Raw genomic sequence first — 24,813 nt, 5'->3', positions numbered from 1 at the left:
TACTCACTGTTTTCTCTCTGAGACTCAGAAACACACAGGAAATGAAATGTGGACACAAACATGCAAATGTGTTTTACATGCGAAGCTTTGACACCTGCTCCTCGGCAGGAAACAACTGGAAACACTCTCATCTCCTGAAATGACATAAATACAAACGGTGCAAACGCACAAAAACAGAAATGTTAATACAGCTGGCAGACTCACACTGTCAGAGGGGTCAGAGGTCACAGTGACAGGTACAGTCGTTCAGGTGTATGTTGTTAGTTTTCCCTGAATGAAACGTGAGAATAGAAGCTTGAAGAACAGATTTGCTCTGCTGTTATTTTATTTGTTTGTTGTTCCACTGACACACAACAAACAACAACAAAAAGATCCTTTAAATCTGAATCTGTTAAATCTAATGAGACTCTCGTGCTGTTCATGTTGGTCTGAATGATTCCTGGCTTTTCAAACAGCTCAACGTGAATCACAATGAGCTCACGTCACACACTGAACTTCATCCAGAAATCAGTCAATTAAAGCCAGAAACAGATGGACACATATACAAACGTAAACATGCATGGACACACCACACATGCTTTCAACATCATGTAGTGATAGACCTGATAACGGTGTGTATAAACAGTGTGTATGTGTGTGCGTGTGTGTGTGTAACCTGATAAAGAACTGTGGAGAACGGGAGCAGGAAGAACAGGGCAAGGATGTGACAGTATGAATAACACAACAGCACAAGCAACTTTCCCTAATCTCACATTCCAGATCTTAATTGTTTATTTACATAGCAATGAAGGGACCCAGAGAAACTGTGTTCGTCAGCCGGTTCAAAGAGAGAACGCAGGGCAGAGCCTCGCTGGGTGGAGATCCTACTGTTAATTGCCTTATTTCTCCCTCAGATTAACTCAGCTCTGTCTCGCTCAGTTATCGCCCTGCAGGAATTTCTCCACAGTAAAAGGACGATACAGTCACGTTCAGCAGCAAAAACAGAATCTTTCATTTCCGCCCTCGACTTTAAGAATAATGAGCAGCGAATTCGTTTTAAACACAAAAGCATGGAGCGAAGCTGCAGCACAGGCTGAGAGCTCTTCAAAGGGGGAGGTGCTGCAGCAGCGGGTTTCATTTCACTGCTGCAATTAAAGTTTTTGTTCTGGTCCTTGTTTTTGGCACCTTATACCACTGGTTGTTTATTCACGTTGGAGTGTGTGTGCATGTGTGTGTGGAGTACCAGGCACTTTGTTAATAACTTGGCCGACCAAGCGCTTCACTTCTTTGATTTCTTTGTTGTGTTCCTTTGTGCCTCGCACCATTCTGCCTCCTCTGTGCTTCCTGTTTTTTTTTTAATTATGAAAAACTTTGTCATTTCCTGTTTGAAAGGTTATTGCTAAAGAAATAAATCTTCACTCATGGCACAGATTCAGTTTATGTCTCTTCCTGTTCTTCAAAGGCCGTGACCTTTTTCTGAGAGCACGGCCGTCGGTCTGCGTTTGCAGGATGAAATCTCGTGTGTGTATCTTTGTCTTGTTTCAGAATCAGGTGAGAAGTCCACAGCATCACAGCCCACTTTCAGAGAATGTCTCCTGAGGACGTTTCTGTTCAGATTCCAAAATGCTGTGAAAACAATGGTCACAAACGAAGGATGTTCTTTGGCACATCACGATGCCAGTTGGCTCGCAGAGCGTTGCCATAGGAGAGACTCATAAAAATCATGTATTCTTTTTATTTGTCATGATTTACATTGACATGCAGTGTATGGCCAAAAGTATGTGGACAATGAAACATTTGTAAATTCACAATGAACATGATCAAAACCTTCACACGATGTTTTCATACAGCATCCATGTCTTAGGAGCTGAAGCTTGATTCGTGTTTATCAGGGTTATGTTTGGGCTGGTTTGGTTAAAGACTGTGGTTTAAGTTAAATACTGAAAAGGGCAAATGTGACTTGGAGGCTGTGTTTACTCTGTAACCTTTAACTAAGACCAGAATCTCCATGTGCAACATGACAGAGTTCATTCAGTTGTTGTTAAACCAGCGAAGATGCAGGATTTAAGAGTGTAAACAAAATGATTTCAATTCACATGAGTCACCAACAACCAAACACAACCCGAGAGCTGTTCACAGGGAAGGGACACACATTACAACATTACACCCACATCTTCAGTTTTAATGTAGAGACTTGATTTTGATTTGATGAAATCAGAAAAACCCAAATCACCAAAACATCATTGTTAAACGTGAAAATAATATAAGAGCTTCTCATTAACCATGGATCTGAAATTTACTTTTTTCCCCAAAACCAATGAACAGATAACGGACATGTTTAAAGAAGCTTGAAGGAAGTACGAGTTTCATTACATGAGCGGTGCCAAAATGTTCACCAGCATCAGAAGCTGTGCCACGGAGAGCTGACAGCAGGTGGCCGCGCTGGAGCTTGATTCAGGAGGTGGGCCTCCTGGAGCAGGGACAGGGAGACTTCACGGGAAGCAGGGCGGCAGGTATGATGGCACGATGCTGAGAGCTGCTGAGGTGAAGTGAAGTGGAAAACACAGGAAACCATCTGATGAGAAAGAAATAAAAAACAAACATGTGACAGAGCTAAAGATGATGATTATCGTTTTATCGTATTTACCATGAAAACAGAGGAGAGTATAAATTGCGCGCGGCGCACACAGCGACGCAGTGACACCTGTAGGAGAAACAGGTGAGTATCAGGTAGGTCTACGTTATAAAAGAAACTGTCTTCGTTTGGGTTCGTGCGTATTCGGTGACGCTGTGGATAAACTGCGGAAAGTTTCGGGTGTGCGCTGTAAAGATCTGCGTGCTTAGGAAAAACTCCGCCCGTCCGGCACAGACCGATGAAGTTTTGAAACGCTCTCAACTAGCGCGCCTTCAACCTGAGAACAGGAAATGACGTCACCTTACCTGGCGCTTGGTTTGAATAAAAACGTTCAGATCGTCGCGCGCCAAAACTGTAACGGGGTCCCACGAAGACGCGGCGCAGACTCACCGCGGCTGAGGGCGAAGGGAGAGTGATGGTCACACACACACCACAACCCGCCGGCCGGTGTGGTCCAACGTTCAGCTGTCCAACCTGGTCCGACCTCATCAGTGGTGCCAGGCTCACCTGTGGAGGGTTAAGGTACGTGTGCGTGAGCTGAACAGCCCCAGGCTCCTCCTCTGACCGCTGATCTCTGAGCAGAGATGCGTTCACTCGTGAGGGTTCCTCTCTACGTTTAAAGGGTTTTGTGTTCACGTTGTTCCCGACTCGACATTTTCCATCAGACCTTTCCAGTGTTTTATCATTTTATCACGAGCTGAATCTAAATGTTTGACTCCTCCAGCAGCTGAACACACTCCTCGCCTTCTTTCTGCAGCTGAAATCTAATGTTGTCAGACAGTTTCCAATGTGTTGCAGATATTTTTGTTTTCACCTTCTGTCCAGTTCATCCCAGACCAGCTCCAACTGGAAACTGGAGCTGGTCTGGGGACTGGAAAACTGGAAGATGGAGGAATTCTAAAACTTTTGACTGGTGGTGTATTTAATGAAAAATATCTGGCTCATGGATCCCAGGCTTCACTGGGCTGAGCCTGATCCACAGGACAAACACTGTGACAGGTTTGGAGCGTCGTGCAGTCATGGTGGAGGTGTGTGCTGAGTGCTTTGTTGTTTCAGTGGCACGTTATAAGACTCACACACTGTTTGCACATTAAATCTCTGTTCAACTGTTCCTGGAGTACTGAGATAAAATTTAAATGAGCAGTTTGACATTTTGGGAAATAGAGTCGTTCACTTTGTAGCTGAGAATTAGAAAATCGATTCCACTCTCATGTCTGTGCACTGAGTATGAAGCTAGAGCCTGGAGAACATTAGCTTAGCTTAGCATAAAGACTGAAATCAGGGGGAAACAGCTAGCCTGGCTCTGTCCTAAGCTAACTGCCTCCTTCCCTTAGCTGCACACTCACTGCACAGACATGGGAGTGAAACCGAACCCATGACTCTGCTACCGGCTGCTATTCTATCTGTGAAGTCCACTGTGCTTTGTGGTGAAGATGATGTTTGGGTGGAAAAGTGGAAAAAGTTGGTTTCTTATCTAAACCACGGGAACAGAGTTCAGATCTCAACCAGGGTCTGAGCCCTGTGCTGCTGAGGTGTGAGGACACGCTGTGGACGGGAAAATGGCAAAGCTCTCGCCCTGATTCTCGCAGTTTCATGGAGCTGTCGAGCTTCTGTCAGTGGATTTGAACTCGAAATCAAAATCCTTGTGCACACACCAATATCAAACCCTGGAATTCACACGTTGGCCTGCCCCTGGGGTAGAGCCGGGCTGTTGGTCTGGCTGCCTGCCACTGTTGCCATGATCAACATCATCCCATCCCAGCTCGTAGTGTGGTTGTCATGGTAATGACCGTTTATTTGCAGGGGGCACTCAAGTCTCCAGTATTTCCGGGACACACACACACACACACACACACACACACACACACACACACACACACACACACACACACACACAGCTAGAGGATGTGAAGGTGAGGGAGAGGAGGGGAGTTGCCAGACAGACAATTTGCTGAAAGGGCAGGTAGATGAATCAGCGTCTCACATCCCGCCTGCTGTAACAGAGAGAACCAGGAGCACAAATATCATCATTTACACTGACTTTGTTTTTACATCAGCTTCCAGTCATTGCTTCCTTTGTGCTTCTTCTCCATCCAAACCTCAGGTTCCTTTCTGAGCTGTAAGATCCAGATTTAAAGATCACGAGGAGCTTCATGGCTGGATGGATATTTTGTTCTATGTTGGATTTAATGGGAATTCAGCCTTTATTTATTTCTTTTTATCTCTTGAGCCACAGATATTCTCTCCTCAGCTCCTTCAGCTGTTGGATAAATTCCCTCTCAGTTGACTTTGAACGTGTTGTGTTAATTGTCAGCAGGCTTCTCTGTGCTTCTGCTCTTTATAATGAGCCTGTTTCCCTGTGTGTCCACACTGAGCCTGAATTTCAGATTCCATTTTAAAATGTCCTGGATGTGCAGACTGGTTTCTGCTCAGCTTTGGTCTGAGGTGACAGAAATGACAAAGGTGTCCACAGACTCACATCCACCTGTCTTGTCGTAAGGCGCTCGCTTGGTGTCCCTATAATAAACGTCCCCCTCCTCCCCCTTCCCCCTCCGCCACCTCCCAGCTCCCAGCTCGCTGCTCCGTGTCCGTGTCAGGCGGGAGATGTGCAGCTCGCAGCCGCGCACAGTGTCTGTCGCCTCATATTGAATTTCAGCGCGGCAGCAGTCGGGTTTCTCTCCGGGAGATCAGGTTTAAAACGCGCTCCCTGCCCCTCGCTCCTCTCTCGGTCCTCTCTCGGTCCTCTGTCGGTCCTCTGTCGGTTCTCTCTCGGTCCTCTCTCGGTCCTCCCGTCCATCGCTGTCCTCTTCCCTCCGTCCGCAGACCCGCACTTTGAGAGGAAGTTTTCCCGGCAGAGCTGCTCCAGCGTTCCCGGTGCGGCCGGAGAGTCGGAGGCATGAAGCGACATTAGGAGACAGAAAGGAGAGAAGAAGAGCCGGAGGACAGCAGGGCGAAGGGAAGCGAACAGTCCGACTTCACAGGAGCCAGGGACGGCGTCCAAGGTAAGCACCAGCCTGTGGACAGCTTCCTGTCTGTGTGGGACCCGAGAGAGTTCACACCGCACTTTCATGTGTTTTCACCTTCCACGAATGATTTTACTGTTATTTCTGTAGTTTTCAGCAGCTGTGAAACTGAAACACATCAGCTCAGATTTAACCTGATTCCCAGAGAAACGGCAGAACCTTTCTGTAAAGGCTTCAGAACAGTGGCTTCATTCATAGGTAATTAACAGTTCTCTTTATAGATCAGCTCTGAACCTGTAATCACAAGTTTTTGGTCTCCAGGTTCTGAAAAATCTCTCTGGCCAGTGAGTCACTGATAAACCACTGATTCCAAACTGAGTTTCTCACAGCAGATATTCTGACTCGTCAAACACAGACTGATAACACAATTAGCTGCTGCACTACTCTGCGGTACCACAGTACAGTACTACAGTAGAGTAGTACAGTGCTTGTTGGGACGGAGCCGTCCTTACTGGTTGGCCTGTGCTTTTCCTGCTCTGACGGGTCAGAATGTGGGAAAGGTCTGTGGCTCTGAATCGTGCAGCAGTCATGAAGAAATGAGGCCAGTTTGAAGAGTTCCTGCAGGTCCAGTTCTTCAATATTATATTAGTACATTTCTTCCTCTCCAGTATTGTTGCCAGTTGATGAAAAATTAATTTGTGTGGGCGGTGGGGGTATGAAATGTTTTTTTTTTTTGGCTGCCAACAGAGAAAGTTTGGGAACGATTGTAATAAATCATCAACTCTGTCGTTAAAATGTCAGTTAAGTCGTTAGCAAAGGTCACAGGTTCCTCACTTTGTGATAAGCCAACAGCTACGGGTCGTGTTCAGCTCTTCCTCTTGCAGATGGTTAATAAGCCATTAATAAATAGATTTCTGTCCTGATGCTCTTTAACCCAGCTAAAGCAAAGAGTGGGTGAATCGATTAGTTGGTGAATGGGAAATTAATTGCAGATAATTTTGAAAATCGATAAAGAAAAATCACTGGTTCCTTCATCCCACATGTGAATATTATGAGCTGAACATCTTTGTGTGGTGGACACCTTTAATGAAATGATCAGCTGATTTATCAAAACAATGATTGGCTAATTCACCAACACTGAAATGAAACCAGTGCGTCTGCTAAATTTGCAGCCCTGATCTGCAGCAGCCAGTCAGTCAGTCAGCCAGTCAGACATCAACAAAACAGCCAGTGCCAAAGCCTGTGACCTGCTGGAGGAGGATAAACTCCAGCCAGGGGGATTTTTCACAACCTGGCAACCCAAAAGTTCTTCCAATGAGCAGCTTCTAACTGCTCTATGAAGCACAAGTAAATGATTTATGAAGCATTAATGCCTTTCTGTCTCTCAGAGGACTCCTAACACTGTCTTTTTACACAGTGCTGAGGGACATGTCCTCACTGACGGAGTCTGTTTGATTTCAAAGAACCAAACTCAGCTTCAGATATTGTATTTTTCATTATGTAATAAAGACATTTTAAAGAGAATGGATGTCAGTCCAGTGAGTCCTCTGAGAGACAGAAATGCAGGGTTTTTGGACGATAAGCGCCTGGACGAGATTGATGTCTGTGTTTTTTCACCATTTAATTAAAGTAACCATAATAAAGCCATCGGTTCAGACGCCGTTTATAAAGGGTTCACTTTTATAAAGTGGACCTGAAATTCTCAGGATGTTGTTTTTGGTTTTAAACTCCTTCCTGCTTCTCTGTAATGTGACGGCTCGTGTGGTGAAAAGCACGTTTTCGTGAAAGCTCGGTGGTTAAGGGACCGCTCGCAGGACAACCTCCAGAGCTAACGGCTAACACGCTAGATAAGTTAAAACAGGATGTTACAAAAAAAACAAAAAACATTATGAGATCTTGAAATTCTCAACGTCGCAAATTTGTGCGCGAAGTTTGAACTCGTCACATGGTTCAGGTCACCTGATCAGAGACACATCCACAGGCTCCTGTGTGTCCTCGTCCCACCATCAGCTCCCCTCTGTCTCTGCTCTCATTCATAAAACCGTTTGTGTGTCTGCTGTTGTCGTGCGCTGTGTTCTTATTAACATGCACCATGTTGGATCCTGAAATAAGACTCAGTGTACAGGTTTTTTTTTTTTGAAGAGTCTTTGTGTTAAATGAATTTCAGGCCCAGTGAGAGCTCAGCACCTGTTCCATCGTAGGTTTCCACCCGTTGAGTCAGTTTTCTCTGTGTCAGGCTGCGAACATCATTTTGTAGGTTGTTGCTGAACTATTTTTACTGTGATATTTGGAGTTTAGATTAGTCCAGTTGGTTCAGTCACGGATTTTCTGGAGCAAGTGAACAAACTGAGACTTGTTGTATTTCACAGTAAATGAGATTCTTCTTCGGTGGTTTTGTTTCAGACCAACTTTGTGTTGAGCTGTTTTGAGTTTTCAGGCTTTGGCTTTCACTCATTATTATATTATTATGCATGATTTATTTGATTATGTCATAATGGTATGGATGATGGTGATGAACTCCCTTTGGCTGCAGTGAATGCATGTTTACATTAGTAATTCATCTCTGTTACTTTATTAAATGAATCAATTAAGTGTGTAGTCGAAACAAAAAGCCCAGAGCCAAAGGAAATGTCTCCAGATTGCTTATCAGTAATCCATAATTCAAAAGTTTTCAATTTTACAGTAATATAATCAGAGAAACTCAGTGAATCTTCACGTTTTAGAGCCTGGATCCAGCAAACGTTTGACATTTCTGCTTCATCAATGACTCAGATGATTGATTCATCATCAGAAGTGTTTTTGCTTCATCTTCCATCAGTCGATTAACCAGTTAATGAACTAATGATCGCAGCAGTGAAACGCTCCTCACTGGTCAGTTCTGACATGGAGCTCTCTCCCTTTGAAATGACGTCCACAAAGCTTCACTCTGTTTCTTTTGAGAGGAAATAAACAGAACTGATAAACGCTCAGCGTGTTTCTTTCTGGGTCACCGCCCAGCATTTCAGAACTCTTCTTTACGGATTTCACACATGTTTAGAATTTGAATAAATGTACATAAAATCCGGTTCTTCATGGAAAGTGGTCGTGTGTGAGGCAGAGGAAGGCAGAAACAGCTGCAGGTCTCAGGCAGACGGGCGTTCCTGTCAGAAATAGCTGCTCAGGTTGGATGAGACCCGGCGACTGATGCAGTGCCAGGATTTCATCAAACCGTATGATTTCAGCCGCTGCTTCTCATCTGTGACATCCAGCAGCCGAGGAACGGCGTTTACCGTTGGCTAATTTACCTAAATGTCAGGTGTGAGCGTATAGGTGGGCGGGCCATCTCATTTACCTAGAGATGTTTAATTAATAGTTGACGGTTTTGCAGCCTGCACCTGCTGCCTCCCTCCGCTGTTACAGTGTGTGTGTCGTGCATCATGCTGCAGTTTTCAGAGAGATTTTCAGGAATATTAATTCAGATGGCCGTTGATTTCCTCCCTCAGCCTCTGTTGGTTTCGTGGACGCTGCAGAAGCTGATTCCTGCTCAGATGAACTCCTCAGTTCACTGATGTGGAAATGCTCCTCTGTGCTGATGGTGATGTGAATGGGGTCAGGGGTCAGGGGAGTAATTCCTCTGCTGTTTTCTGTTCCTCGCTTCCAGCTTGTTACTCTTCTGAAGCAGGCTGTGTTTCAGGGAGGCAGTGACACTGACACTGCATCAGTGTGCTGCAGATGTTAAACCTGAGGAAGGATATATATCTACTTTAAAAAAAATGACTAACGTTTCAGAGTCTCTGGATCTTGTCTGATCTCCTGTTGACTGGAGCATCATTAGGCTTCTTCCTCATGGCTGACGTCCCGTTCCTCACTTTGACTTTGTCCTAATACTGATCTCAGTATGTTCACTTCAGCATTTGAACATTTTTTTCTCAGGGACAGCTGGCCAGATGTTTGGCAGTGCGATGGCTGCTGCAGCACCATGTTCAGACTGGGAGAACTGTGTTTGGGCTACTTGTGTTTTCCACAGATTCTGGTGCAGGTGAAGGTTGTTAGTTGCTGGTTACTTTGGTTAGCAGTGATTGACTGACCACACTTCTGTTTGGTGATGGCTGAATGTATTCAGAGTTGGGTTCTGTGGTTAGGACTCAACTGAATGTTTTCTCTGCAGTGTCACCAGTGTGAAGGTGAAGAGCCATCTTCATATTCAAGTTTCACACCTGCAGCACATCATCATAAAGACTGATGTGAAAATATCCCAAAATAAAACGGACAACCTGAGTCTGCCGTCGCCTCACCCTTTACAAACTCACCCTCCGATCTCTGAGGAGCACAGCCCGCTTCCTGCTCCACCTTTATCTCTGCTCTGACACAGGACCAGGGAGGAGGCAACAGGAAGTGTGTGTGTGTGTGTGTGTGTGTGCGTGTGTGCGTGTGTGCGTGTGTGTGCGCGTGTGCGCGTGTGCGTGTGTGCGTGTGTGTGTGGTAGGGAGAGACGGGGAGAGGCAGTTTTGGATTTTGTCATCAGCAATGATCAAAGTCAAACTTGGGGACATCTGAGTCCAATCACTCCATCGGCCCTGAAGGGCTGAAACAGAGAGAGGGAGGGAGCGAGTGATGGAGGTAGAGATGGTGGCAGACTATGAAAGGGAGATCAAGTACATAGACAAACAGAGGATGGGAGGGGGTGGATGACAGCTGCTGTTCTTCCAAACTTTCTCATCTCTCTCCCTCTCCCTTCCTCTCCGCGCTCTCCCTCTCTCTTCCCCCTCCTCCCCCTCTCTCTTCCCCCTCCTCCCCCTCCTCCCCCTCTCTCCTCCCCCTCCTCACCCACCCTGCCTGTCTGTGGTCTCCTCCTGCTGAGACTCGCATCTGCTGGGGAAAAAAGCCGATCTTTAGTCTTCCCAGGGAATCCCCAGCACGCCCACTGCCCTCTCAGACTGGGATTTGTGGCGTAGCTGCTTTCAGCACTGAGCTTCTTACCTGTGTTCTTTACTCCAAAAAGCAGGTGGCCTTTACCTGCTGTGGGGAAAATAGAAATGGAGTCTGCGACAGACTGGTGGCAGATACACATGGGTGGATCTGGGTTTGGTTTGGTTTGGTCGTGGTCTTTAAAGGACAGTTCTTAAATTGTACGTGTGCTGAGAGAGTTTTTGGTCACAGTGACGATTCTTCTCTCTGCTGCACGAATCACATATTTGTCTGAGAGGCTCTGTTTGTAGTGTTTACTCGCTGTACGTCGGTGTTTGCTGCTGTATGAGCCGCCTCAGGTCTCTGTGGACCGGCTGCAGTGTACGGGACTGTCCTGACTCACGATGGTTTGCTGATGAGAGGGACAGACTGATCCGAGCTCAGTGTGTTTATTGAAGAGACATTATTCCTGAGAGACGTGAGGACGTAGATTCAGTTAATTCAGTCCGTCCCTGCCGGGGAGCTAAGGCTAGCTAACAGCTGTCTGCAGATGTCAGGCTGATGTCCCGTCAACACAAACGTCTCTGTCCTGTCAGACGTCTGTCCTGAGCTGAATCACCTGCTGCTGACGTCCACGTGTATCAGTGTTGATAGTCTTTATTTTTTTAAACACGCAGTGATGACATGGCTGAAGTGGTGAAAGTTTTTTTTTCTTATTTCTGCTCGACTGTTTTGCACATGTAGATCTAAAAACAGCTGTGTCATGCTTTAGGTTTTTTTTTCTTATTAGCCAAAATAAACTGCTGCTTTTGGCCGAGTATATAAATCAGCTTGTAATAAGAAACAGGTCTTTCCATGTGGTCACTTTATATCTGTTATGTATGGAGATGGATCATCAGTGGATATAAAATGACCCATATCAGAAAATGAGATTCAGCTTTAATGGGCTCATAATTCATGGTGTCATGTTCTTTGTCACCTGAGTGTCGTTTGCGTCTTGCACACAGTTTCCTGTGAGGGCCTCTGTGTGTGTGTGTGTGTGTGTGTGTGTGTGTGTGTGTGTGGGTATGTAGGTTACATTTCACAGCAGGGCAGTTACAGGCTGCAGATACACCGAATGGCTGCTGGTGAAAAAAGTTCTGGCTGTAATTTGTATTAAAGGCAAAGTATGAAACGCTCGTGATGACGAGGAATGTGCTCGGACTGGAAACGGGATTGTTCAGGTCTCAGACGTTAAACAAACAAACAAAAACAACAACAAAAAAACATTTATTTTTCCGATTCCCCAGTGAAACATTTCTCAGGCTAATCTGATGCGGAGCTGTAGCTTTCCACATTCCTACATGTAAACCATCAATATTAATATTCCCTTTTCATTTTTGAGTGGAGTTATGCAACGAGCGAGAGATGCAGAGCTGTTGTTGTGCAGTGCTTCGTTAACCTTTTCTTCCTGCTGCAGATGTTACTGTTTAATGTCATTTATTGATGTAAAGCAGTGTGTGTGCTTTGGGTCCCTGTGTCGCTGAGGGTTCTTGTTACTGTGTGTGTGTGTGTCTGTGTGTGTGTGTTTGTTCCTGTCTCACCTGGAAGGTCCTGCCTACACATGCGTTCCCCTCCATGCTCTATTTTTTCCTCCACGCTCACCAATCACAAAGCTTGAGGCGGCCACACAGGACAGCAGGGTCACCAAACCATGAAATCCCAGTTTGATTATAAATACGTCTCCACACAGGAAGCGTAGAAGCAGTGAAATGGGAATGCAGTCGCCATGGATACCCACCATATCATGAGCTCCATTACTGGGAAGCCCATTTGGTGTCCTCCCGAGGAGCCGGGGGTTCGGTGGACTGGGTGGCTTCTTTCTGTCGTCTCCATTTTTCCTTTGACTTTGCCTCAGTCATTCTGAAAAGTGTAGGACCCAGTGTTTTTAGAGTTTGACCCACAGACGTGATTAAATGGACAGCACAGATCTGTGCTGGTGGGGGCGTGTTGTTTCAGGGACTGCTGAGACAGGGGTCACTGCAGTGTCCAGTCCTGTGTGAGGGGTTTACGTCTCTGGAGTGAAGTTCTAACTATTGCTAATTGTTCTCTAACACTTTTACCTCAAACCGTCCTCCAAACGCGACCCTGCCTAAACTTAACCAAAGCTTAACTGTAGCGTTGATGTGTTTTCCATCAGGTCACAGACGAGTATGATGAGAAAAGGTGTTTCTAAAGAGCCGTGACGAACAAAATGTTCTGTCGTTTAATGTGGAAAAATTCATTTGGAGGAATTGTTGTTATCACATATCTGGATAAGGATGAATACAGTTTCATGTAAAGTCGTCCGCTGCCTTCAAGCCAAACATGAAGTTTTGGTTTTATTTGTCCTCGTTTTGAGACACCTGTCTCTCAGATTTGTCTCCAGGACGATGGAGGTGAATTCAGTGAGTGGTAGTTAAATAATCTGATAACAATACGTCATTGTTTTTTCAGTGAACACACAACCTAAACACGCTCTGTGATAAGGAGTCCTCACGTTCAGTCCAGGATTTGAACCAAGGACGTTTTAAAGCTGCAGGTTAAACTTATCACTGCTCAGTTTCTAAATGACCTCAAACGTATCTTTGACTGTTCTGACATTTCTTCGTACTTATCAGCTGAGATATGCAGATACTGTATCTGTGAAAGCTACAGTGCCTGTGCAGTTTATCAGTCCAGCTTTAATCTGAGTTGGAGGTCTGTGTATAAAAAGGCTGCAGCTTCCAAACTGTTTATCTGGTGTTGATTTATTCCCCCTCAAATTAAATCTGAGTGTCTGAACTTCAGTCTCACAGATTCGTTTTAAACCCAGAGCCAACATCACAAAGAGTGTGTCCCCGTCGCTGTCTGACACTTCCTAAATGTTGCTCTGTGTGTGTGTGTTCTGTGTTATTCATTCATTCATCAGCCATTGTTCAGCCTCTCCTCTGTTTGTTAGTTCACCCTCTGACCCTCGCGGTCCGTCTCTCACACACAGTGATGCTCCTCGGTCGCTGCTGCTCGTGTGTTTGAGTGTCTGAAGATTTACAGGGATGATAGTCGACCGTGGAAAGAGCCCAACTGCTGATTTTTATTCCATCTTTGATCTTCAGATGTTTACTTGTTTGTTTTACCCCCTCCTGCTGCTCCTCCCCCTCCTCCCCCTCCTCCTCCCCTTGCTGCCCATCCTCAGAGATTTGACTGTGTGCGCAGGCAGTGCAGATAGCTGTGTAATCAGCTTCTATTGAACATAAATCTTGAATGCAGTTATTGTGCAGGAAGCTCATATATTATGTATTAGCTCTAATTCTAGGTCAAAACCTCAGTGTGTTGTTAGACACAGTGTAAGTGATTGTGCTTCAGGTTATCATGTCATTATGTTTTGAAGTGTAAGTTTTACAGCTTACAACAGAAACGTTACCATAAACTCGTCTTAATCTAATCAAATCATTTGATTCGATCCAACACTGAGAAAACAAGTGATAGAAATAGTTAAATGTCATGATACATGATATATTAAATGTAGAAGTATGTATAAGGCCCCGATGGTTTAATTTACTGTAGACATCTCTGTTTCCTCCCTCCCTTCTCTTCTCTCCTCCCCGCTCAGGGAGCCTGGGTGCGACTGTGGAACCTCCTCCTGGAGAGAGCTTTTCTCCTCTGGATGTTATGGCTGAAATGGTACGTAGGCTCAGTCAAAGGGGAAAAATACAGCTGAGAAAGAAACGGGGATGAGTGCTGAGCGCCTGGTACCAGCGTACCTGGTGCTCGATTAACCCTGAAGCTGAAAAGCAGAACTCACTCATGTTTCATTTCATGTCCGATGTGCTGGAGTGAAGGAAAGCGTCACTGTCCTCACTCTGTCTGACCCACTTCCTTTAGCTCTGGAGTTTGAACAGGACGTACAGCGATCAGAGGATGTAAAGATCGTCCAGACCAGGTGAAAACTCTGATAGCATCTGTTTCTCTGTATGCAGTGGTAAAGCTGTAGCTGTGGACTCAGCCACACTCCACACACTGAAAGTAATATATATAATGAGTAATTTATCATTGTTGTCTGTCTTTGTCTGTGATTAAGGATCGAAGCAGCAGGTTTGGGCTGTGGAAGTTAGAAACGTTTGGTAAGAGACGTCTCTGAGCAGCAGCTGTGCTGTGTGCTTACATTCAGTGGTTCTGCCACATTTTCCAACCACTCACCAACCTGAGCGTGCGTGTGTGTGTGTGTGCGTGCGTGCGTGCGTGCGTGTGTGTGTGTGTGCGTGCGTGCGTGCGTGCGTGCGTGCGTGCAGTACAGTACAGTGTTTATTCATCTCACAGCCCTTAAATCTGTGTCATTTATCTTATGCAGTTTCATTGATTGTCCCCCCCCCATCGTTCTGCCTGGCAGTGATTGGACACTTCTCTCCACTTGTCTCATCACCCCACTGTTCCCAGCAGCAGCGGAAAGGCGGCTCTTTAACATGTGTCTCTGAGCTGCTGCCAGTTTCATCCTCCATTTTCCTCTGCATTTAGTCTTGGTATATGTTTTTTTTGGCTGTTATCTGGAAATGTTGCCATGGGCTGTGCAGTAAGACAGACTGCCTATTGTTGCAGTTTCATTGTGAATGTTATGCGCTGGTTTTCTTTTTTAATTGGACTCATTTAGTCTGGACCCACATGGCTCCTAATACAAGGGACACGAGCAGGGAAAGTCTGTTAGGCAGATGACAATATGAACGTTTAGAGATAAAAAGCACCAAAGGTCTGAGTGTGTGTGTGTGTGTGTGTGTGTGTGTGTGTGTGTGTTCAAGTTTTTGAGTTAGCAAATAAGTTCCCAGCCAAGTGAATCTGGCAAAGAAAAAAACAGCGAGCGAGAGCAGGAGTCCCAGGCTGAGCAGAGAGTAAATCAAAGGGAGGTGCAGAGAGAAAGTGGAGGTACTGGTCCTGAGTCACGGTCCTCTGGGCCCAAAGGACCGCTGGCTTTCAGATTGAAGTTGCTGCCGCTGCTGATTAGGGGGCTAAAGTGAAAACCAGGAGCGCTCAGGGACAGGAGACGATAACCTTGAACAAAGGCGATAACCTTTTAAGGCAGTCAACGCTCTGAGTAAAGTCCCAAATCATTCCCTCCAAACTCAGGCCTCTTAGAGCTGGAGCTGCCACTGCATTGATTTGATTTAGTTGAAAGTGTGATGCCGGGTGGGGGGGGCGGGGCTAGATATCAGGAACTTCTGACACCAGTGTTATCTCCTTTGTTGACAAACTGTTGGCAGAATGGCTGCTAATGCAGAGCTGCTGGCAGTTACATCCAAATATGATCCAGTATTAGCACTAATACAATCAGTCCAGCTCAGTTTCAGCGGTTTGTTTATATCTGATCCTGTTTTATGGAGCTTCTGTTGTTTGTGCTGTTATTGCACTAACCTGTGGGACTGCTGAGTCCTCAGAGAGTCCACCTCAGGTGATCATGTAGCAGAGGAGGTGTGATGCTCTGTTCGTGCAGCAGTTAGGGTGAAAGCTTCATGTCCTGTCACAGACCTGAAGCTCTGAGGCGCTGGGGGTGACTGATCCCCACTGGGAGACAAGTCTAACACTGACCTGTCCCTGGAAAATACTGATGAATGAAACAGATGTTTTCCTGAAAGCCTCGATCCCACGGAGCCGGCTGAATATTGGTGCCAGTGAACAACGTAAACCAGAGCACTGGGTGTGATGGAACTACAGGCGCAGTTTGTAGTTCACCTGCTGTTTCTCATCAGTTGACGTTGTAGTTTTCTCATTTACATTTCCTCCATTTCCAAAAGGTCATTAACGACCAGATTTCATCCGATTTGGTTCAGTATCACACTGAAAGAGAATTTTAACGAAACATTATTATTCAGTGGTTCAGAACCGTGTGTGAGATTCCCACACACAGTTTATCCTCTGATGTGTTTCACTGCTGTGTACACACCAGCGCACACTGACCCACTTTTACCACATATAGGCCGTATTAATAATTCATATTCTATATGTTCCTGCCTCTGTGTGTGTGTGTGTGTGTGTGTGTGTGTGTGTGTGTGTGTGTGTGTGTGTGTGTGTGTGTGTGTGTGTGTGTGTGTGTGTGTGTGTGGTGTGTGTGTGTGTGTGTGTGTGTGTGTGTGTGAATGATGGTGCTGTGGGTGTGGGTGTGGGTGTGTGTGTGTGTGTGTGTGTGTGTGTGTGTGTGTGTGTGTGTGTGTGTGTGTGTGTGTGTGTGTGTGTGTGTGAATGATGGTGCTGTGGGTGTGGCTGGCCTGGGCCTCAGACCCTGGGCCTCAGACCCTGGGCCTCTGCTGCTGCCGTCTTCTCTTCCTGTTGGTTCTTAGATAAAGTTGTGCACTGTGTTTGTTGTTGGATCAGGATATTGGTGTAATTCATAAGCAGCTAATCACAGAGGAGGGGAGTTGTCGGAACTGTTAAGTCCTTGTTGCTTTGGCGCCACCTGTGGTCGCTGTGGTAACAGCGAGCGTGAGACACGGAAACGCACCCTGAGCTGGTGGGAAATCAAGCTGGGGCCTCAGAGCACTTGACTGACACTTCTGTCAACAAGGTGTGTGTGTGTGTGTGTGTGTGTGTGTGTGTGTGTGTGTGTGTGTGTGTGTGTGTGAGTGTGTGTGTTTGTGTGTGTGTTTGTGTGTGTGTGTGTGTGTGTGTGTGTGTGTGTGTGTGTGTGTGTGTGTGTGTGGTATTTAATTAATTTTGTAATTTGAGGAAAGGTGTACTCCACCAGGAAAAATAAACCTTTCAACACAGGAAGAAGTGATTTCACAATTAATTAACATTGAATGATGTTACTAATGATGTTGCTAAGATATATACAAATAAATAATAATAAGTAATGTCAACAACGGGACTTTTTGTAGTAAAAACCTTAACTTCATATTGTGGCATATTAAATTAAATTGTCTAACATTAGCTAACGTGGTTTTTATTAAAGGAGCTTCAGTAATGAAGCAGACATTAAAACTAGTTTTGAGAAATGTATTTTTCTAAATGTACATGTGACATAACTGCAGAGAGCAACTGCAAAAGCACATGAATTCACACATTTAAGAAACGGCATGATGTGTGTTGTGAGATAATTTGAATTTAATCACTAAGTGGCAGGAATGTCGGAGCTGAGGCGTAACCCTGAGACACGGGGCACAGATCCCACATTCATTTCCTGATGGTAAATCAGACCCTGCAGGAGCCGAGATGCTGAAAGTGGCCAAGTAACGAGCTGAAGCTCCTTAAAGAAGCCAATTAGCTTTAATAAGCTGTGCTTTCTGGCCCTGGGAGCGGCTGCAGTGTGCTTATATTGTATACAGCACACACACATACACACTCATCTTTCCTCTTGTCTCCCATCCACACTTGGCTCCTACTCTTAGTACACACATAACACACATAAACGGTCACACACAAGAACACACACTTCCTTGCTGTCCCCAGATTTCTGCCTCCGGGAGACGGTTGTTCTGTCCCTGGTGTCCGTGGTGACACTTGATCAGGGGACGACGGCGGCTCCAGCTTGATTTCTCAGTCAGGAGGATTCATTACTGCACTGCTGCTGCTCTTATTCAAGCTAATGTAAGCAGGAGGAGTGTGGAGCAGAGGGAGGAGAAGCTCCACAGTCAGAGCTTTTCTCCAGATTTCAGAGGGAACCTGGAACCTGACTACGACTGCAGGGCTCAGATCTACACAGTAACTAGCAATGCTACAAGACTCTGTGTAGCATTTAAACATTTTCCCTGAATCCCCCCAAGGATGTGAAGGACACCCACATAAAGCCAGTTACATTTTCATTTTCATCTTTTTCTCTCTGTCGTGTCCTTTGGTCCATAAGCTGGAAAAAAAAAACAAACACAGGAGGATAAATCTAAAAACAGCTGTTTCAGTGTGGACCAGGAGGTTTTGGAAAACGTTTCCCTGCTCAGACAGTAAAATCTGATGTGTGTGATGCATCAGAGTGGATCTTTTTCTTAAATCTCGTTATGGAGACGTTTGTGAAAACGTTTGTTTGGACGTTTGTACTTTTCACAGTTAAATAACATTTAATATTTACCTGGTTCATATTTACCGTGCTCAGTGTGGACACAGTCTGAAATACGACACAGGAACTTACCTACAAATGGCATAAGAATATTTTAAAGTTTTGGTCTTTTCATAGGATCAATGGGGATCGATCAGTGCAGAGTTAACTGCATCAGTAGAATGACAGTCGTGTGACACTCGTGACTCCTCCGAGCTTCTCTTTTCACCAGATAAACAGCTCATTCACTGTTTAGTCTTTTTGCACTTCTTTTGTTTGGCGTTAAGCTTCTGTCAATGAAACCAACACTTCCTGCGGATGTTTCCCATTAAAATGAACCAGGAAAGGGAAGGATGTCTGAGTGCTGTCAGTTAGTGACTGAGACGAGTGTCTGTGAACAGAAAGGTCTGCTTCTCTCTGCTGACGAGGGAAATAAAGACCAGGCCACTGTTTGAAAATGTGCTCGATTTATTAAAACGGATTAAACTGCTGTTCTCCAGATGTCACTTCACTCGCTTTGAGTGTCGGATAAGCACAGTTTAATTGCTGTTTGGTTTTTGCTCTAATCATATTAATTCCTCAGTGGAGTCCTGTGTTGTGAGATGCATGTAAATGTGGCTGTTGTTGCACGAGCCTCAGTCGAAGCTGCACACTGATTTAAAAAAAACTAACTCTGATCTTTGATTTGAGGCGAGAACGTGAAGATGAAGGTGTTTGTGTTCTGATGTCCGACAGCGTGATTGATGCTGATTGTGAAAGAATTGTGTGCAGATTGAAGATGGATGTGGTAATCGTGTCCTCGAGTGTTTCAATCAGAAAAGAAAAAGGGATTTTCTGCAGCGGCTGCGGCTGCAGGGCCTGAACCGTCGCTCAGAACCTGTGACAGCCACAAAATCCAACTGAGAAATAAATTCAACCAGTTCTTTTTCTCTGAGCAGTCGCCTGATAAATGTATGTTTTTTTCACCATAGTGGAACCAATTGTTCTGAATAAACAGAAATGTTACCTGTAATTCCTCTGCAGTTGTGAACTCTGTGTTCATTGTCAGTACGTTCACGTTTTTCTGCCTCATCTTGGAATCTAATTTGGGCTCGTTAATAGATTTGCAGGCGGCAGTTGTACGTACAAAACAGCCGTTGAGATAAGGCCCGATGATTGTTTTCATTTACGGGGCTGCCGCCCTCTCTGCCGTTTAACTGGCAGAATGGATCGAGATGTGCGCAGCGTTTAGGAGCAGAAGAAAAACAATTTCACACCGAAACGTACACAGGAGCGTACACAAGAGGGAATGGGAACAAACAACAGAAGACACAGAGTGTGTTTGGTGACGCACTGCGAATACAACACACACAAAAAGCACAAGACTTTCCTCTGTCATCCAACCCCAAAACCCCAAAACTTTCTCTCAGCTTTGACCCTCCAATCACAAAGAGCAGCACTTCACACGCTCCGACACAGAAATTATAATAGTAATAATAACAATAATAATAATAATAATAGTAATAGTAATAGTAATAATAATGATAAAACACATGACTCCAGTGGATTTGGTGGAGAAAAACCTTTGAATGTGAACGAGGAAACGGTTCAGATGAAGTTCAGACACTCCTCTGGCTCAGTGGCTGTACAGTACCTGTGTCAGTGGAATAAACAGCAGAGATGCTCTGACATGTTAAATCTTAAGGTGTGTTGTCTTTGTGTCTTCAGCAGACAGAGTTGTGTGTTTGTTGTTGTGCAGTTTACAAAGTGTTGAGTTTTGCTTCCACACGTTACTTCTCAGGTTCATGTCTGTTTTCAGCATGGGCTGCTGCTCTGCTCCATTTCGTGCTGCTGAAGTGAACAGTGGCCTAGTTTTCTGAGGGCAGCGGGACACGCAGTGTTCAGATGGACCGTGTGCTGTATGAACACCCTGTGCTGGAGTGAAAGGGTAGGGATCTAAAGCAGCAGTGACTGAACTGGAACTGAGTGAGCTGTTGGAGAGATGGAACTGGTTGGTTCCTTCTGATGATTCAGGTGATTGTTGGTTAAAGTTGGTAAAAGCTGGTTTGGTTTTCCAGTGTGGAAAAAAAACAAACATGAGAACGGAAAGTTGTTTAACGTGGTGTTTTCAGATGAGTGTGATCGTGCTGTGGATGACTCTCAGGTCAGAGGTCAGAGGGCTGGTTACTTACCTGCTCTGTTGTCTGAAGGATTAATCTGCTATAATTCAGACAACACAATTTCACACCTTTCAACAGTTTGGTTGTTTATTAACTAAATGATTAATAAACATTTGGTTGGTCGACCAATCAGAAGATGTGTTCTTGAGGGGCTGAGTGGTGTGTAATTGTTCACAGCAGAGCACGAGCGTTTGTCGAGCTGTGGCAGTTGTATGTATGTCGTGTAACGACAGGATGTGTAATAATGTGCCACAGTGGCCACACACAGGAGCAACAACACACTCCAGGCTGCTGTGTGGTTGTGACCGTGCACACACTGACTCTACCTCGTTCATCAGGTACAATAATTGATTAATTAATGAAGTGCCTGCCTCTGCTTCACAGAGCCCATGGGGGTGGGGTGGAGGTGGAGGTGGATGAATGGGTTAGCAGAGTGTGTGACTGATGAGTAACAACATCATCTTCATCCTGCCTCATCCCAAAACTCACTGTTGGTTATTTTTAACCATGATAACAAACGGCACCTGCTCCCGCGTCATCAGATGTTATTACACTCGCAGAATATTTTAAGCTGCTTATTATTTTCCACAGTTATTTTCATTATCAGTTAATGAGCAGATTTATTTTCTCAGTTAATTGTTTGACTCATTAAATATCAGAAAATATCAAAACATTTCCTCGAGCTGAAGTCGACGTCTTCACACCGAGTGTAAAACCCAAACCTGTTGTTTACATAACACACAGGAGTATTTGGCAATTTAGCTAGAAACGATTAATCAATAACTTTTCACTTGGCTGAATAAATGATTGATTGTTTGAGCTCGGCGTCGTGTTGATGTCTGATGAATCATGTTCATGCAGAGACAGGCTTTCAGTGACAGGCTGGATGAATGGCAGGTGAAACAAAGGAAGAAAATCCTGGAGTTGAGCTCTTCAGACAGAATCACTGCTGATGATTGGATTTGTTCTTTGGTATAATATTCAACATGCACTGAAACAGACTCAGTTTGATTCCAGTCAGATTTGAAATCACAGTCATCAAACATAAGATCGAGGAGGAAATCGTTTCTCAGGAAGGAGGGAAGAGGAAACAGCAGCTCGCTCTGTCGCTCATTGCTTCTCTATGGAAACACTGAAGTTCCATCGGCCATTTTTTATCCATACCCTGGGGTCACAGGCTCTCGTGCAACATCAGCTCTCACAACTCGTGAACACACAAACACATGATCTGAAGCAGTAATGAAAACGCACCAAGCCTTCAGTTAATTAATTGTCATGCGTCTGCTTCTCGGGGAAATAAGTGTTCAGTCACTTTCCGAGCAACGGGGAGACGCAGCAGATAAAAAGAGCGGAGAAGAAATGGAGGACGGCCTATTACGCTCCATTTAGACTCTTCTCAATTTGGAGGAACTCCGCTGTGTGTTGGCCTCTTTACACCGTCTCATCTACAGAGACGTGAGCAGTGTGTAAAGAAGGGAGGGCGGGCAGGGCGGAGGGACGGCAGCCTTCATCATGATGAGTCAGGGAAGCAGGGAGGGAAATTCAGCGAGGCGGAGGCCCATTTGGGTGGAGTCATGTCAGCGTGGTTAATAATAATAATATGATTATTAACACAGTGAAAGCATGAAGATATTTGTGTGAAACAGTTTGGGCTGAACAGTGTGGAAAAAAAAATACTGAGACGACACGTGATTCTGTGTGCTGAGGTCACACACAGGAAGTGCCTCTGTAAGTCGGGGTTAATCGAGTCCAGGTCCTCCTTGTTGTCTCATCAGGGACACTGTGTCCCTGTGTTGTTTGAAGACTTGACCGTGCCTCCTTTGCTGCATGATGTGACTTTAAGTCACAAGCAAACAGCATCTGAATGAAAGTTGTTTCCAGTTAAAACAGATCGATAATGTGGAAACGAGTCACTGTTCAAAAGTCCTCAGAGTTAAAGCTGCACTCATCGTAGTAGTTTACATGTCTGTCCTGAGGAAGCTGCCTCTGATGATGGTGAAAAATCAGTGAAGACGCTGACGGTGCTGTTTTTCATCTGAGACACATAAGCTAAGGACCAGATGTCCTGTCCTTCAGCTCCTGGTACAGGTCAAAGTTCTGTCCAAGAGCAAAGACCAGCGAGCTAAACCTGACGTAGTGCTCACAGTCCGACTCACCAGCACCTATAAAGTGAATCAGACTTAACTTTATGTTATAATAATAATAGTTATTTCATAAGCAGGCCTCATGGTTAACAGTTTGCTCTGTGTGCAGCAGTATGAATGTACAAAAAGTTGTTGGTTTTATGTTTTAAACTTAGCAATTCGCTCAAAGTGTGACTGTTTAAATGAATATTTCAGTCCCTGCGTGAAGGAGCAAAAGGAAATTAAACTGATGTCATTTCAAATGTTCTGCAGACGCGAACCACTGAAGATTTTCTGCTGGACTTCCCTTTAAAATGATTTAGTATGTGTGAGCTTCAGGGAGGCATCAGACGCCTTCCATTCCCTCTTCCTCAGTGGTAGGTTTCATGTGTTATAAAACAGATTTTAAAATAGAATAAACATGGCACTCATATTTTAAATATCTGTTGAAATATTATAGTATTTCATAATGCTCAGACCGGATTGGAAGTGGAATATTAAGCTTCCCCTTGTGTTTTCTGCAGTACAAACAGTTACAGCACTGAACCCAAAGGGACAGATTTTGGGGACGGGGGGACATGGTGGGAGAGTAGAGTGGCAGACGGAGAGTGTTCGGCCCAGAGACCCTTTCTCCCTCTCAGCCAAATCCCCTTCTGTGGCTCTGAGGAGTCGTGTGGATCATTTACAGCAGGTTTTTGTATCGTGTTGAAATATTACCAGGCCTTGACATTTGGCAAGAGAGAGAAGAAGCTCAACTGGTCCATTTATTTAAACGTGACTGTATTTGAATGCAATCCGATTCCCTCTGAGGGGGCGTTGGGTTATGTGCTGTAATTTGAATATATTACAGAATAAGAGTCTGCTTCATTTTTACAATAATGTTGTGTCAGCAGGTTCCACAAGCGTTGGCACTTCTGCGCTCAAATCAAGGGCGTCATTCACAACACCTCATCAGATACCACTCCACTCTGAGTGGAACCTGATCTGTGGGCAGGCTGCTCACTAATCTGAGCTGAACCTGTTTAAGACAGAGAGGCTTCTTCAGGGTGCAGACACCAACGGCGACCGTGTGCGAGAGAGGCTGAGGGCTGAGAGGCTGAGGGCTGAGAGGCTGAGGGGTGTGAGGCTGAGGGGTGGGAGGCTGAGGGGTGGGAGGCTGAGGGGTGAGAGGCTGAGGGGTGTGAGGCTGAGGGGTGGGAGGCTGAGGGGTGACGAGTTGCAGACGAGCTGCAGAGAACGTGTGTGTGTGTGTGTGTGTGTGTGGTGTGTGTGTGTGTGTGTGTGTGTTTCTGAAAACGCTACAGCACACATATGGACATGTCCATGGCTGCATGCCCATTTGTAAGAGTGCAGTGGGTCCAAAGGCTCCATGTCTGCAGACCTTGTTTGTCACAGCTCATGTGTCACAAAGGGAACAGGAGACTCTCCCATATGCTGCTCGTGTCTGTTTGAACTGTGAAAACCATCGACCCTCCTCATGAACCCAGATCACATACACTTCACTGTGCCTGAATTATTATTCATCTTTTAGTCCATCAACAGAAAAATATCCAACATAAATGTGTCTTATGTCGCTGTAAAGTGAACATCTCTGGGTTGTGCATCTGAAGACGTCGGATTCGGCTGTGGACGTTTGTGATCTGCATTTTTTTTTTTTTTTGCTGTTTTATTAATGAAGTGAAGAAATAATGAGGAACCTGATTGACAGTGAAGACAGTGCATCTGCGGTTTGTCTCTTTTATAAGAAATACAACATTACATTAGCATCAGTCCGCCGAGCACTTTCCGCTGCCAAGGCCAAACTATCCTACACACGTCTGTCTGCTCTTCCAACAGAGAGTAACAGGGAAAAAGAAGCTGTTCGATAACATAAAGTATTTATTTGTCATAAACCATAGTAAGTACACCTCTGTGTGCTGTAATCCTGTTTCAGCATTTTCTTCTGGAGGACGTGTGGATTTTATGAGACACGCTGCCAAACCTGCAGTGATCATAAGAACCGAGCCATCGGACAGAACAGGCAGAGAACCACAGAGGGTTCAGGGTTCCACTCTGG

General features: G+C 45.1%; 1 protein-coding gene across 1 annotated transcript in view; it reads left to right on the top strand.

The window, feature by feature from the left end:
* Window positions 1–5,561: 5,561 nt before the first annotated feature.
* Window positions 5,562–24,813, top strand: part of LOC121184311 (SH3 and multiple ankyrin repeat domains protein 2-like) — a 149,420-nt gene continuing 130,168 nt past the window's right edge. Inside the window, exon 1 of the mRNA XM_041041920.1 lies at window positions 5,562–5,616. The gene's annotated coding sequence lies outside the window, so the exon portion shown is untranslated. The remainder of the gene's footprint in view (window positions 5,617–24,813) is intronic.

This window comes from Toxotes jaculatrix, chromosome 1, assembly GCF_017976425.1.
Source record: "Toxotes jaculatrix isolate fToxJac2 chromosome 1, fToxJac2.pri, whole genome shotgun sequence".
Classification (NCBI taxonomy): Eukaryota; Metazoa; Chordata; class Actinopteri; family Toxotidae; genus Toxotes; species Toxotes jaculatrix.
The sequence above is the reverse complement of the archived record's forward strand: the minus strand, read 5'-3'. Positions and strand labels throughout refer to the sequence as shown.